Raw genomic sequence first — 11,603 nt, 5'->3', positions numbered from 1 at the left:
GCCGCGGGACCCCTGGGGACCCCTCTGTCGTCTTCGGCTCCCGGGAGACTCCTCCGCCCCGCCCGGCCCGGCCCGAGGCGGTGGGGGGTGGGGTATCTCTCCGCGGGAACGTGCGACCCCAGCCGAGTGCCCGGGTGCTGCGGGAGGCCAGCTTGCCCCGCCCCCCCCCCCCCGCCCCCGCTGTCACGTGCCCAGCGGACCCTCAGGCCCCTCACCCAGGGACCAGGGGAGGTGGGACGGCGACAGTGCCCGGAGCAGAGCTCGGCACACAGTAGGTGCCCAACTAATGCTCGTCCCTTCTGGAAGTCTAGACCGGAGGCTTCCCGCGACCCCTGCTCTGAGGACACAGCGTCGCCCGGGCCTCTGTGGTGACGCCTCTGCCCCTGTGGTCCTCCGCCCCTAGTCCAGGCAGCTGAGCCCCTTGCCCCGGGCAGCCTGGCTCGGGGCCTGGGCTAAGGGACAGCAACCGGCCGCCCCCTGGGCAGCTCAGGGCTCCGGAAGGCTGGCTGGCCCGCATCCCTGCTGCCCGCAGAGGACGTATTGGCCACAAGACACCCCGCGTGGTGCCAGGGCTAACAGGAGCGGTGACGTGCCTCGCGCCCCGTCTCCGTGGTTCAGGCTGTGGAACAAACCCTCAGACTCGCGGATGAGCAACGTTTCTCGTAGTTTGGCGGCCTGGGAAGTCCAAGATCAAGGTGCCAGCAGATTCCGTGTGTGATGAGTCAGCCTCCTGGTTCATTCAGGGTCCCCCTCTCCCTGTGTTCTCGGGGCCTCCATCCACCAGTGCTCCCCCGTCTCCACCAAACCACCTCCCAAAAGTCCTGCCCCCAAATGCCATCACTTCGGGAGGTGCGATCCCAACACTTGAATTTGGGAGGACAAGGACAATCGGCATTTTTTTTGCACCTGGCCGAGGCAGCACGTTATGTTTTGGCGGAAATAGGACACGTCACGCTAACTGGGTGCCGGTGAGCCTGTGGGTGCACTCTGGGTGCCCCCGCCTGCTTCTCGTCAGAGGGCAGGGAGGCCCTGCGTCGGGGCGAGACCTGAGGGGGCGACCCAGGGTGTCCCCAAGGCAGTTCCCCAGGCTGGGGTGTGCCGAGAGGAGGGCCGGCGGCGGGGGGTCCTCCCTAGGTCCCCAGCACCGCCTGCCAGGGAGGGGCACAAAACAAATTCAACCGAGTCAATTTGAAGATCTAGCCGGCTTTAAACCAGCGACTCCATGCCAGGGTGCCCCAAGGGGCTCTACAAAATGGAAGGTTTCTATAGGGAGACCAGTGAGTGGGACAAGGGAGCCATCAACAAAAGAAAGGAGGATTATTCCTGGCTGAGGACCCCTTTTCTTGAGGTGGGGAGAAGGGGAGGGTGTTTATCAAGCATGTTGCCTGTTCTCTTTGGGGTGGGGTGGAGAGGGCCCCAGTGGCAGATGGCCTCGTTGGTGTGGACCAGCAAACCCCATACTGGCTGATTAAGACAGATTCTGTTGCTGGCGCAGGACGAAACTACAGTTACATCAGGTGTTAGCCTGGGTTTGATGTCATGGGCTTGTAGCTCAAGGGCAGCCATTTTGGACCCATGGGTTGTGTCTGTTCACAGCACAGCAGGTGGGAGCAGAGGCCTGCCGGTCCCCGGGCAGGAAGAGGGGCCGTCCCTGGCACAGCCCAGACCCGTCCTGCCCGGCTGCCTCCGCCCCCTCAGCTCCATCAAAAAAAGAAATAAAGGAACCAAGTTCAGCCCATTGACCACTTTCCCCAGAACGCAGGCCCCAAAGCCACTTCCCCGGGGCGGTGTGTGTGTGGGGGAGGGGGGGTGCTGCCTCAGGCCCAGTCCCCCCCCTCCCAGGGTGCCCCTCGCCCCAGCCTCTCAGCACTCACCGAACAGGGCTACAGCTGCGGTGCGTCCACCTCCCCACCCACCCTGTCAGCTGGAGTCCTCGCTGCCCTTGCACCGCGCCCCACCCAGTCCCGAGGCTCCGTCTTCTGGGACTTCTCCTATTTAGTCACCCAAAGGCAGCCCCAGGAGGCCAGAGGGTGGGAGGAGAGGGCAGGGGTGGGGCTGTTCTCTCCCTGCTCCTTCCGGAGGCCCCGGCCAGCAGTCACACTCACACTCACACTCACACCACACCCTACACGTGCGCACCCACCCGTTGCGACACCTCCCCACTGGATCCCTTTTTTCAAGGCCGTCTGCTGAGAAAGCTCCCGGTGCTAGAGCCTGTGCCGGATGCTCCAAAGAAAGGGCAATAGTCAATACATCGGAGTGTTGGAGCCAGGGAAGTTTTATTGATCCAGAAGGCCGAGCTCCAGGAGATGGGAGAATTCTCAAACCCATCTTAGGAGAGCCGAACGTTCAGGTGTCTTCTGTATCAAGGGAAGGCAGGGGAGGGGAGGCGGAGAGGCGGGTGGGGACTGTGGACAGCCAGGTGCTGCAGAGCGGCCCGGGGAAAACTCCCACATTCCTCAGGGTCGGCCACCCCACAGAGTCCGGTTCTGGCCTCATTCCTTCGGGCCTGCTTCCCCACGGCTCCGCCTCCCAAGCAGGGGCTGTAGTTAACCCGCATGTCTACAACAGGAGCTGTTTATTTGCCCGCAGGCCGGCACTCAGCTTGGAAAGAGTGACTTTCTACAGCTGGAACTTTGCGTACAGCCGGGAGCCCAGCTGCAGACAGAAGTTCTGCACGGGGGCGGGCAGGTCACGGGTACGGCACCGAGGATGCTCAGAAAACCCAGTGCGAGACAGGGTGTGGGTGAACGTGACCCACTGTGGGCCGCTGTGAGGGCCCCTGCCACCGCTCTCCACCGAGAACCTGGGCTCCTCTCCTTGTCTCAGGAGGCAGAAATGCCATGTAGTCATCGCTTCCCCAAGGGCTGGTACCCTCCCTGGGGTTGGCAGGGGGCCGGCGACCAGCAGCGGGACAGCACACTCTGCGGCATCCGGGGCGGTGGCAAGCCTCGCTGTCCCCTTGTCACAAACAAGGGACGGGGACTGAGGTGGGTCTGCCCCTGGCACGGTCTGGAGTGTGTAAGCCGTTTGCTCCTAGGTGTCCTCGGTCAGGGAAGGTAGGACCTGTGTCTCAGTTTCCCTATTTCACTCGCCAGGGAGCTTTCCCGGCCTCGTACTGAATCTTGCCTCGTCCTGCTGGCCCTGCGGCGGCGGCGGCCACGGCTGCTCGCCAGGCCAAAGCAGACCTCGGCTCGGGTTGGAGGTGAGGCGGCGTGGCCCCTGGGTCTTGCCCTTGGGGCAGCCTTTGCACAAATTCTGCTTCTGCTTGAAGTGGGCAGAGTCAGCTTCCTGCCACTGACGAAGCTGTCACCAGGAATGGCAGTGGGTGACCAGGGTCATGGGGGTGTGCCAGGGTTCGGAGCCACAGGGAGTGGGAATCCGACCAGGATCCGGGGAGAGCCCCAGTAGCCCTGGAAGGCCGAGGGGACGGCCAAGAAAGCCGCCGCCACTGGTGCGGCAGTCTGTGATACTCAGAGTGGCTCCTTGTCCCTTCTTCCGGGCTCCGGAGCTTGGAATGTACTGTCTTTTGTATGCTAATGAGGTGACTCCGGGTCGGGGGGTGCGGGGGATGCATCCCCACCCCCCACAGAGCTTCAGGATGGGTCTGCTCAGCAGAAAAACCAGGCCCTGAATGGAGGGCTGGAACTTTCAGCCTCAGCCCCAACCTGGGGTTTGGTTCCGAGAGACTGACTGCTGTCGCCAAAGGCTAGTGATTTCATCCATCCATCCATCCATCCATCCACCAGTCACACCTGTGTAATGAAACCTCCCACGAAATCCCCTGGACAGTGGAGTTCAGACAGTTTCTGGGGCTGTGATCACACTGACCTGCTGGGCAGGTCCCAAACTCCCAGCCCCCCTTCCCCACCCCCTGACACTCCGCCCTGTGCCTGTCTTCCGTAAACTCCTAACTGCAAATACAGGGTTTTCCCCGAGTTCTGAGGTCCAGCCAATTATCAAACCTGAGGAGGGGGCTTTAGGAACCCCTGATTTACAGCCAGGGGTCAGAAGTTAGTCCAAAATCTTGGGACTTGGGGCTGGCCCCTGAGGCGGGCAGAGTCTTGAAGGACTGAGCCCTGAACCCGTGCGGTCTGCACGAACTCATGAGCTGGTGTCGGCAAGGAGCTGAGCCCAGGCCGGGTGGCTCAGCTGGTCGGAGCATTGTCCGACATGCCGAGGTTGCGGGTTCGATCCACGGTCAGGGCCCATGCAGGAAGCAACCAACGAATGCATCAATGAGTGGAACAACAAATCGTTGTTTCTCTCTCCTCTCTACCTCCCTCCTTCATTACCTGCCAGGGGTCTGTACCTGCGTGGGTCTGCCTAGGGCCAGCTGTAGTGTGTGGGTTCCTGATTTCACGTAGGAAAGATTTCCGAACACGCGTCCAGGTGACATTCATTAAAGCTGGGGACAAGGAAACAGGGGAGGGCCGAGGCTGGGCTGCCGCAGCTCACGGGGAAGTCAGAGGGGAGGAGCTTTGGGGGCAGACTCAGGGGGTCAGACTGGGTGGGGCCCCTGCCCGCCCACTGCCCATTGCCTCAGAGTCTAGGAGAAGTGAGCCTATGAAGAAAGAAGTGGGGGGCGGGGAGCCTCGGGCCAGAAGAAAAGGAGAGGAAATGGCCGGGCCCAGCGGGAGGGCAGGTGGGAATCTTAGAGCGGGGGGGGGGGGGGGGGGGGGGGGGCCCAGCGGAGGGTTTCAGTAGAGCACGCCTCAGGTCTCCAGGTGAGCCCGTTCAGAGTCACGGTCTCCACCGATTGGTCAGTGACGGGGCGGGGCTCTTCAGTCATTGCAGTTGGTCCCGGCACTGCCCACCTGGTCTTGCTGCTTTCCTGGGCCTGGCGCTGAAACGCAGCTGAGGCCCACGTGTTGTCTCCAGGGAGGGGGGGTCAGGGGAGGGGACGGGAGGTCCTTGTTCGCCCAGTTTGCCCCTGCCAGGCCTTCCGCCCTGGTGACCCTCTGCACCCGGCTGTCAGTTGCTCGGCCACTGTGTTCAGCTGTCAGTTTCCGTGTCCCCACTCTGCTCCCAAGGAATCTTCCAGCTTCTCACTGTCCTGTCTCACCCCCCTCCCTCCCTCCCTCTCTCTCTGAAAAAAAAAAGAAAACAATTTTAAAAATGAGTTGAGCCCTGGCTGTCGTGGCTCGGTGGATTGAGTGCGGGCTGTGAACCAAAGTGTCGCAGGTTCGATTCCCAGTCAGAGCACACACATGCCTGGGTTGCAGGCCACGGCCCACAGCAACCGCACATTGATGTCTCTCTCTCTCTCTCTCTTTCTCCCTCCCCTCTCTAAAAATAAATAAAATCTTTTTAAAAAATGAATTGTTGAACACCCAGTTGGCGTGGGAGGATCTGAGAGTTGGTTGTTGGTATGAAAAAGCCAATTTAGTGTCCGAAGGGATATCAGAAAACAAGACACCGAAGGTGGTCGCTCAGGTGATGTGAGGACAAGGGTCTGGGTAGCCAAGGCGCTCACCTCGGAAGCGCCTGAGGCCCCTCGGTGTTCCTGGACCGCACCCGGCACAGCCTGCGGTCTCGGAGCCTGACGGTGGGATGTGCCGCAGCTTCACCCAGGCCCTTGGTCACCTTCTCGGTGAGGCCGTCTTACACGCCTGGCCTCCGGGACGTTTATGTACACATTAACTTACTTCTTTACAGCGTCTCCCACCTGCAGAATGTCAGCTCTGGGGGAGCAGGGGACTGGCCTGTCCTGCTCCTGGCAGGGGTGTGAGCGGTAGAATAGGAAATCCGATTTCTTTCTTTTCTTCCTCCCCCATCACAGCCTTAGATGATTAAGGTAACCTAGTCATCAAATGTATAGGTTTGACCTTACGTTCCGGCTGAGATTTTGTTGCAGGTAACAGCGGACCAGGAAAGAACAAAGGGACTTTTAACCCAGCCCTGAACCCCAGGCCGGGTCAGCGGGAGAGGGAAGACCTTCGCCCGGCTGCCTCCGTCATCCTTATCGGAATGCGGGCCATTCCGTTCTGGAAATCGGTCATGAAGATATTCATCAAGATCCAAACCCCGACCAGGGCTCAAATGCCAAAGCCTGGGCATCGTCAGGACCACGCCCCCCCCCCCCCCGCCCCCGCGCGCTCCTTTCCCCATTCCCTTCCCGCGTGCCCCTCACGCACTGGGTGGGTGGGGGGCGGTGTTAGGGTTTTTACCCGCCACCTCCTCAGATTTCCGGCATCTGATAGTGCGCCTATCTGCTTTTTGGCTGGGTGGGGACAGGCAGCGGGAGCCCTGGACTCGGCTGACCTCCGGCTTCACTTACTGCTCTCTCCCCACTGCTTAGCACAGGGTAGGCACGTCGTTCTGTTTAAGTCGTTACTTTAACAGAATCGTATATGAGAAGACCCCGGAGGAATCAAATCGCCACCCGCCCTGGCCCTTCTGCACCTTCCTCGCCCAATGCAGCGAGGTGCTCCCCGGCGCCCCCTGCAGACCTCCTGAGGGAACTGCTTTGCAGTCTGGAGCCAGCTCTTCTCAGGCTCGTTCTCCCGACTCTGACGTCTCCAGTGCCTTACACTGGAGACAAACTCCAGCTCAGGTGAGCTCGCTCCCCCTCCCAGGAGCATGCCCGCCTGCAAATTTCCCCTGCCCCTCTTCTTTCCCCGCAGGCTGCATCTCCTAAACTCTAAGGCACAGGTGGCACACGCAAGGCCTGAGGGCCTGAATCCAGCCCTCCACCCTGTTTTATCTGGCCCAGCACCTTGTTTCTACCCAGCGGCAGCGCCCAGCTCCTTGCCCCTAGTTAAAAAAGTTACATTTATACAGTCCTAAAGTTACCTTAGGCCCTTTGAAGGCGAGACTGCTGTGGCCCCTGGTGAAAATGAGCCTGACACCCCTGTTCTAAGGGGCCCCATGAGGCTGAGGCTTGCAAGCAGGGGGCAGCCAGCAGCAGCAGCTCCGCCCAGGCCAAACCCCTGAGCCTGTCTCCAGGGCCCCCTTTCCTCCGACTTCCCAGTGACCCAAAGCAGCCCAACGGGCCCTCCTGTGGCTGCTTTGGCTGCTTCCACCCTAAGCCCTTCCTTGTTTCACTGTCCCTGCCTTAAACTTCAAAAAAAAAAAAAAAACCTCTCAAAAAATAAAAATAAAAAAATTCCAGCATGTTCGGAGACCTTATTGCAAAGTCAAACCCAGAAGGGAACGCTTATATGTCAAAAGAATTGTAAGGCTTTGTTATTTTATGTTGGCCAAAATATAGAGAATCTATATGAAAAGTCCGAGGTCCTAAACCAAGGAGGTGACTCGATGTTTAGCTCGGGCTGTCTATCAATACAGGTGCGCTCGCCAGAAATTCTGGACGCGGGTGCTGCCCTCGGCCCTTGGGGTTTGTTCTGTGCGTCCGTGGGCTTGACTGAAAGGAACCTGGGGCTCACTGCAGCGGTGACGCCGAGGGCTCCCCGGGACAACGCGGAGGAAAGAACCCAAAGCCTCAGGAAGACGCCCTGATTCGTTCAAAATAAACGCTGGACTGAGTTTCTCACAGGCAGCTCACCGTTCAGGGGTCCCTGGGGAGGGAGGTGCCCTCCGGCAGGCCCCAGGCGGTTCGTGCACTTCGGGGAGCACCTTGCAGGGAACTTCCTGTTGGCTGGGGCTGCTGCAGCGAAGTGCCCCCCCCCCCGCCCCCCACGGAGGAAACGACAGTCACCGTCCGCCTCACAGCTCTGGAGGCGGGAGTCCGAAACTAAGATGTCAGCTCTCACAGGGCGCTGGGGAATGTGGGGTTAAACTCCCCCACCTCACTCTGGTGTTACCTCCCTCACTACATCTTGCAATGGCCCTGTATCCATATGAGGTCACATTACGAGGTCATGAGGGTTACGTCTTCTATGCACGAGTTTGGGGGGGACCCACGGGGCAGCCCGTCACAAGCACCATAGTGGCTGTTCCCCACGCATCAGCGCTTCCGACTGGGGGCGCTGTTGGAACGGCTCCTTGATTTCAGTGCCGATGCCAGGACCCTGGGGGGCAGGGGGACCGGGTGGCACTACTGAGCCACCAGAGAGAGGCTCGGAGACGGACAGGCGGCAGGACTCCCGTGGTGTGCAGAACAGAGTAACCAGGCCTGACCAGCGGAGACTGGGCTGCGACGGAGGGGATGTGTCTGTCACCCGGGTCCCGGGCAAGACCAGTGCACACACCCAGGGGCCCTGCCCGAGGCGGGGTGGGCACCCTCTCAGGGGGCCCCGTGGAAGGAAATAGCACGGGTTCACACCCACACTCCCCTCCCTGCCCTTCCCAAAAAGACCTGCGGCCACGAGCCAGGGCTGGACAGACGCGAGCTCTGGTCCGCTGCAAAGACATTCGCACTTTGCACCTTGAAGGTTTATTTCCTTCTGCATTTATCTTCAGAGAGAGGGGAAGGGAGGGGGAAAGAGGAAGAGAAACATCTATGTGAGAGAGAAACTCCAGTTGGTTCCCTCTCATACTCGCCTGGCCCAGGGGCTGCACGGCGGCCCAGGCGTCTGCCCCCACCACCGGGAGTCGAACCAGCGACCTTTCTGCTTTGCGGGATGACACCCAACCCACTGAGCCCCACTGGTCAGGGCAGCATTGTTCACTTTGAATGCAGTAGTTTTGATCAAACACCAGTGTGCCTGGCCCCAGGGGGTGAATCCTGCTGGCAACACTCCCCTCTGCAGGTGATAATTATACATGATTTTAATTATAATTATTATACACGTAACTCACCTATTACTGAAACTTATGTTTCCGCAACATTGCATTCAACCCAGATACCCTCCGATCCTACCTAACGGCCGTTATTCCCTAGCAACCCAAAATGATACAAAGTTTTCTCAACACGACAGCAAGTACTCCCTCACTCTTTCTAGGTTGTGGCAGAACATCGGACCCAGAGGGAAATTCTGATAGTTGCATTTCATTCCTTCTGCTATGGTTTTGCTGCTAAAAGTCCTCAACACCTTCTTCAAACGTGCCGAAGCCCCTCAGGAGGTCAGGGGTCCTCCACCCCAGGAGCTCAGCGCCGGGACACAGGACGAGGAACCCCGAGCTGTCCCCTGGCCTCACCTACCAGGAAGGCCGTCGAAGCTGAGAGGCCTCTGAGCCCCCGGCTTTGTCACCCACCACGACACAGGTGCGTAGGGCACAGCCATGGCTGTCGGCGACCCCGAGCGGTCCAGAAGCAGCGCAGCCACCGCCACCCTCTGCGCTGACACCCCAAGAGAGGTGTGGGTGGGCCCACAGCCGTGCAGGGCCCATCACGTCCATAGAGGAGCACCCGTCTGCTGCCTGCGCTCCGCAAAGCCCGGCCCCAGGGTGGGGGTGGGCAGGAATTCCGATGACAGTCCGAGGCACAGGAAGGGGGAGGCCTGATCCCTGGTCACCTCCGCCAGCCGGAGGCAGGGGCCGACTAAACACGCCCCCACCCGCAGCGCCATGTGGTTGCTCCGTCCTGGACACAGAGCCCGGCTCCCCTCCCCAAGGGCGCCAACGTTCGGGACCCACACTTTCAGGGACCTCAGGGCCCTCCACTTCACAGTGCTCCCCCCAGGTCTGCCCCGTCCCCACAAGTGCCTCTTGCTCGGAGGGGAGAGCCCGGGGCTCACTCCAGGGAGGGTCTTCTCTCCAGGCAGGGCAAGGCCTGGGGGCGGGGGCTGGAGCAAGGCCCCAGCACAGGCCCATGAGAGGCCACAGCACGGGGTCTGCGGGCCGGCCTCAGGAGAGAACCTTAGATTAGGATTTAAAAAAAAAAAATGGCCCTGGCCGGCGTAGCTCAGTGGATTGAGCGCGGGCTGTGAACGAAAGCATCGCAGGTTCGATTCCCAGTCAGGGCACATGCCTGGGTTGCAGGCCACAGCCCCCAGCAACTGCACATTGATGTTTCTCTCTTTCTCCCTTCCTTCCCTCTCTAAAAAAATAAATAAATATAATCTTTTAAAAAATGTATTTATTGCAAAGAACGCTGGACACAGTGTGATGCGCGGCGAGACCCGACATCACCCGCTCCATGGAGAGCAGGAAAACAGCCACCACAGAAGCACAGTGACTGTCATGGCGGAGGCCTGGAAGCCGAGAGCCATCGCTGGCAGAGGCGGGGAGGGTTGCCCGAGCCCTGCTGCGGCCCCAGGCCCCGTCCTTGGGACACCCCCAGGTCCCGCAGGTCCTGAGCCCCCTCTGGACACGGAGCAAAAAGGCCTCGCTGGTCTCGCCTCAGCTGGCCCGAGGTCCCGGAGGGGCGGTGACATCCACAGACGTGTGCCACCGACCGAAGGGCCGAAGGGACCCGCTATGGCTAACAAGTGTGTCCATGTGGTCAAGTCACCGAAACCCCAGTGGACACAGGAGCAAAGGCAGAAGTCCCCCAGACCCAAAGACAGGGGCTTGGTCCTCCGGCCCCGGGGCTCTGACGGGAGGTGAGTCCGGGGGGGCCGCTGCCCCGGCCTCACCTGACATCATCTCCCCGCCACGCGTGTCCACAGCGGCTGCAGCACACAAGAGCGAGACCATCTGGGCAGGAGGCACCCGGGGAGCTGCATAGCCCTGGGGCAGGTGGGCTGCCCTGCCAGGCCTGGCCCCGGGAGGGTGGCAGGGACCAAGTGGGCTTCGGGCCCCAGGGCCTGGCTCCACCAAGGTCCCCCATGGGCAGCAGGCATTCAACTACAAACCCAGACATCTCCCCCCCCCCCCCCGGGCCTGCAGGCGTCTCTGGCTGCTGCCTGGCCTGCCTCTCTGGGCCCAGAGGGCTCAGGGGCGTGACAGATGGCAGACCCCCAAGATCGCTTCCAACAGGCTCCTGTGCACGTGCATCGAAAGCCGTGAGGTGTCCAAGAAATTCCCCCGTGGACCAGCTCCCTCCGGGTTCCGGCCTCCCCGCCGCTCAGCGGGGCCAGGCCCCCAGGCCATGCAGGGCCACCACAAGCTCTTCTGAACCTTTCACAGCAAATGTCCGTCCCCGGACCGGTGCACACCCCTGTGCGGACCCAGGCACAGGGGCCCAGAGGAAGCCTGGTGGCGGGGAGGGGCAGGAGATGGGCCAGCAGCCTCTCCCTCGAGTCTGGGCCTGGGGAGGGTGATTCAAACAACCACCCCCCGCCCCGGCCCCATCTTTCCCTGGTTTCACTGAGAGAGTAGTCAGGAAGGGGGGCCTTGGCTACCGGCTCCCCAAATACTCCAGTGTACATGACTGGGAAGGGTGGCCATGGTGCTGAGATCCGGGCACGTGTCTGCACGTCGCATCGCGTCGATGCAAGCTCATCACCTTCCCAAGGGGCACAGACCCCGGGTCTGGCCGCCCAGGTGTCTGCGCAGGCGCAAGCTCTCCAGCTCCAGGCAGGGCGCGGCGACCAGGGCTCTCCTCTCACCTGGGGCGGCCGACCTCGGCAGCCGTGAGGGCCTGGCCTCTCACGCACGTCTCTGGCTCAGGAGCTGGCCGCAGACAGGGCGGCAGAGCCCCTGCAGGCGTCCCCAGGGGCGCGCAGGCGGCTTGGCCGTGGTGGGAACACCTGGTTTCACATTGTAGGGTTTCACGCTAACGGTGGGAGGGAAGACCTGAAGGCTACCGGAGCAGGACTAGGCAGGGGCTGGAGACCTCACACTGCCCCGGAGCGGGCACAGTCTGGCCAAACGCC

General features: G+C 61.1%; 1 long non-coding RNA gene across 1 annotated transcript; it reads left to right on the top strand.

Annotated features, from left to right (window-relative positions):
* Window positions 1-61: 61 nt before the first annotated feature.
* Window positions 62-1,348, top strand: LOC118501547. Its single transcript, XR_004904168.1, has 3 exons — window positions 62-271; window positions 667-976; window positions 1,270-1,348. It is a non-coding gene; the product is annotated as an uncharacterized LOC118501547 (long non-coding RNA).
* Window positions 1,349-11,603: the final 10,255 nt, after the last annotated feature.

Source organism: Phyllostomus discolor, chromosome 7, assembly GCF_004126475.2.
Source record: "Phyllostomus discolor isolate MPI-MPIP mPhyDis1 chromosome 7, mPhyDis1.pri.v3, whole genome shotgun sequence".
NCBI lineage: Eukaryota > Metazoa > Chordata > Mammalia > Chiroptera > Phyllostomidae > Phyllostomus > Phyllostomus discolor.
This window is presented reverse-complemented; position numbering and strand designations above follow the sequence as displayed.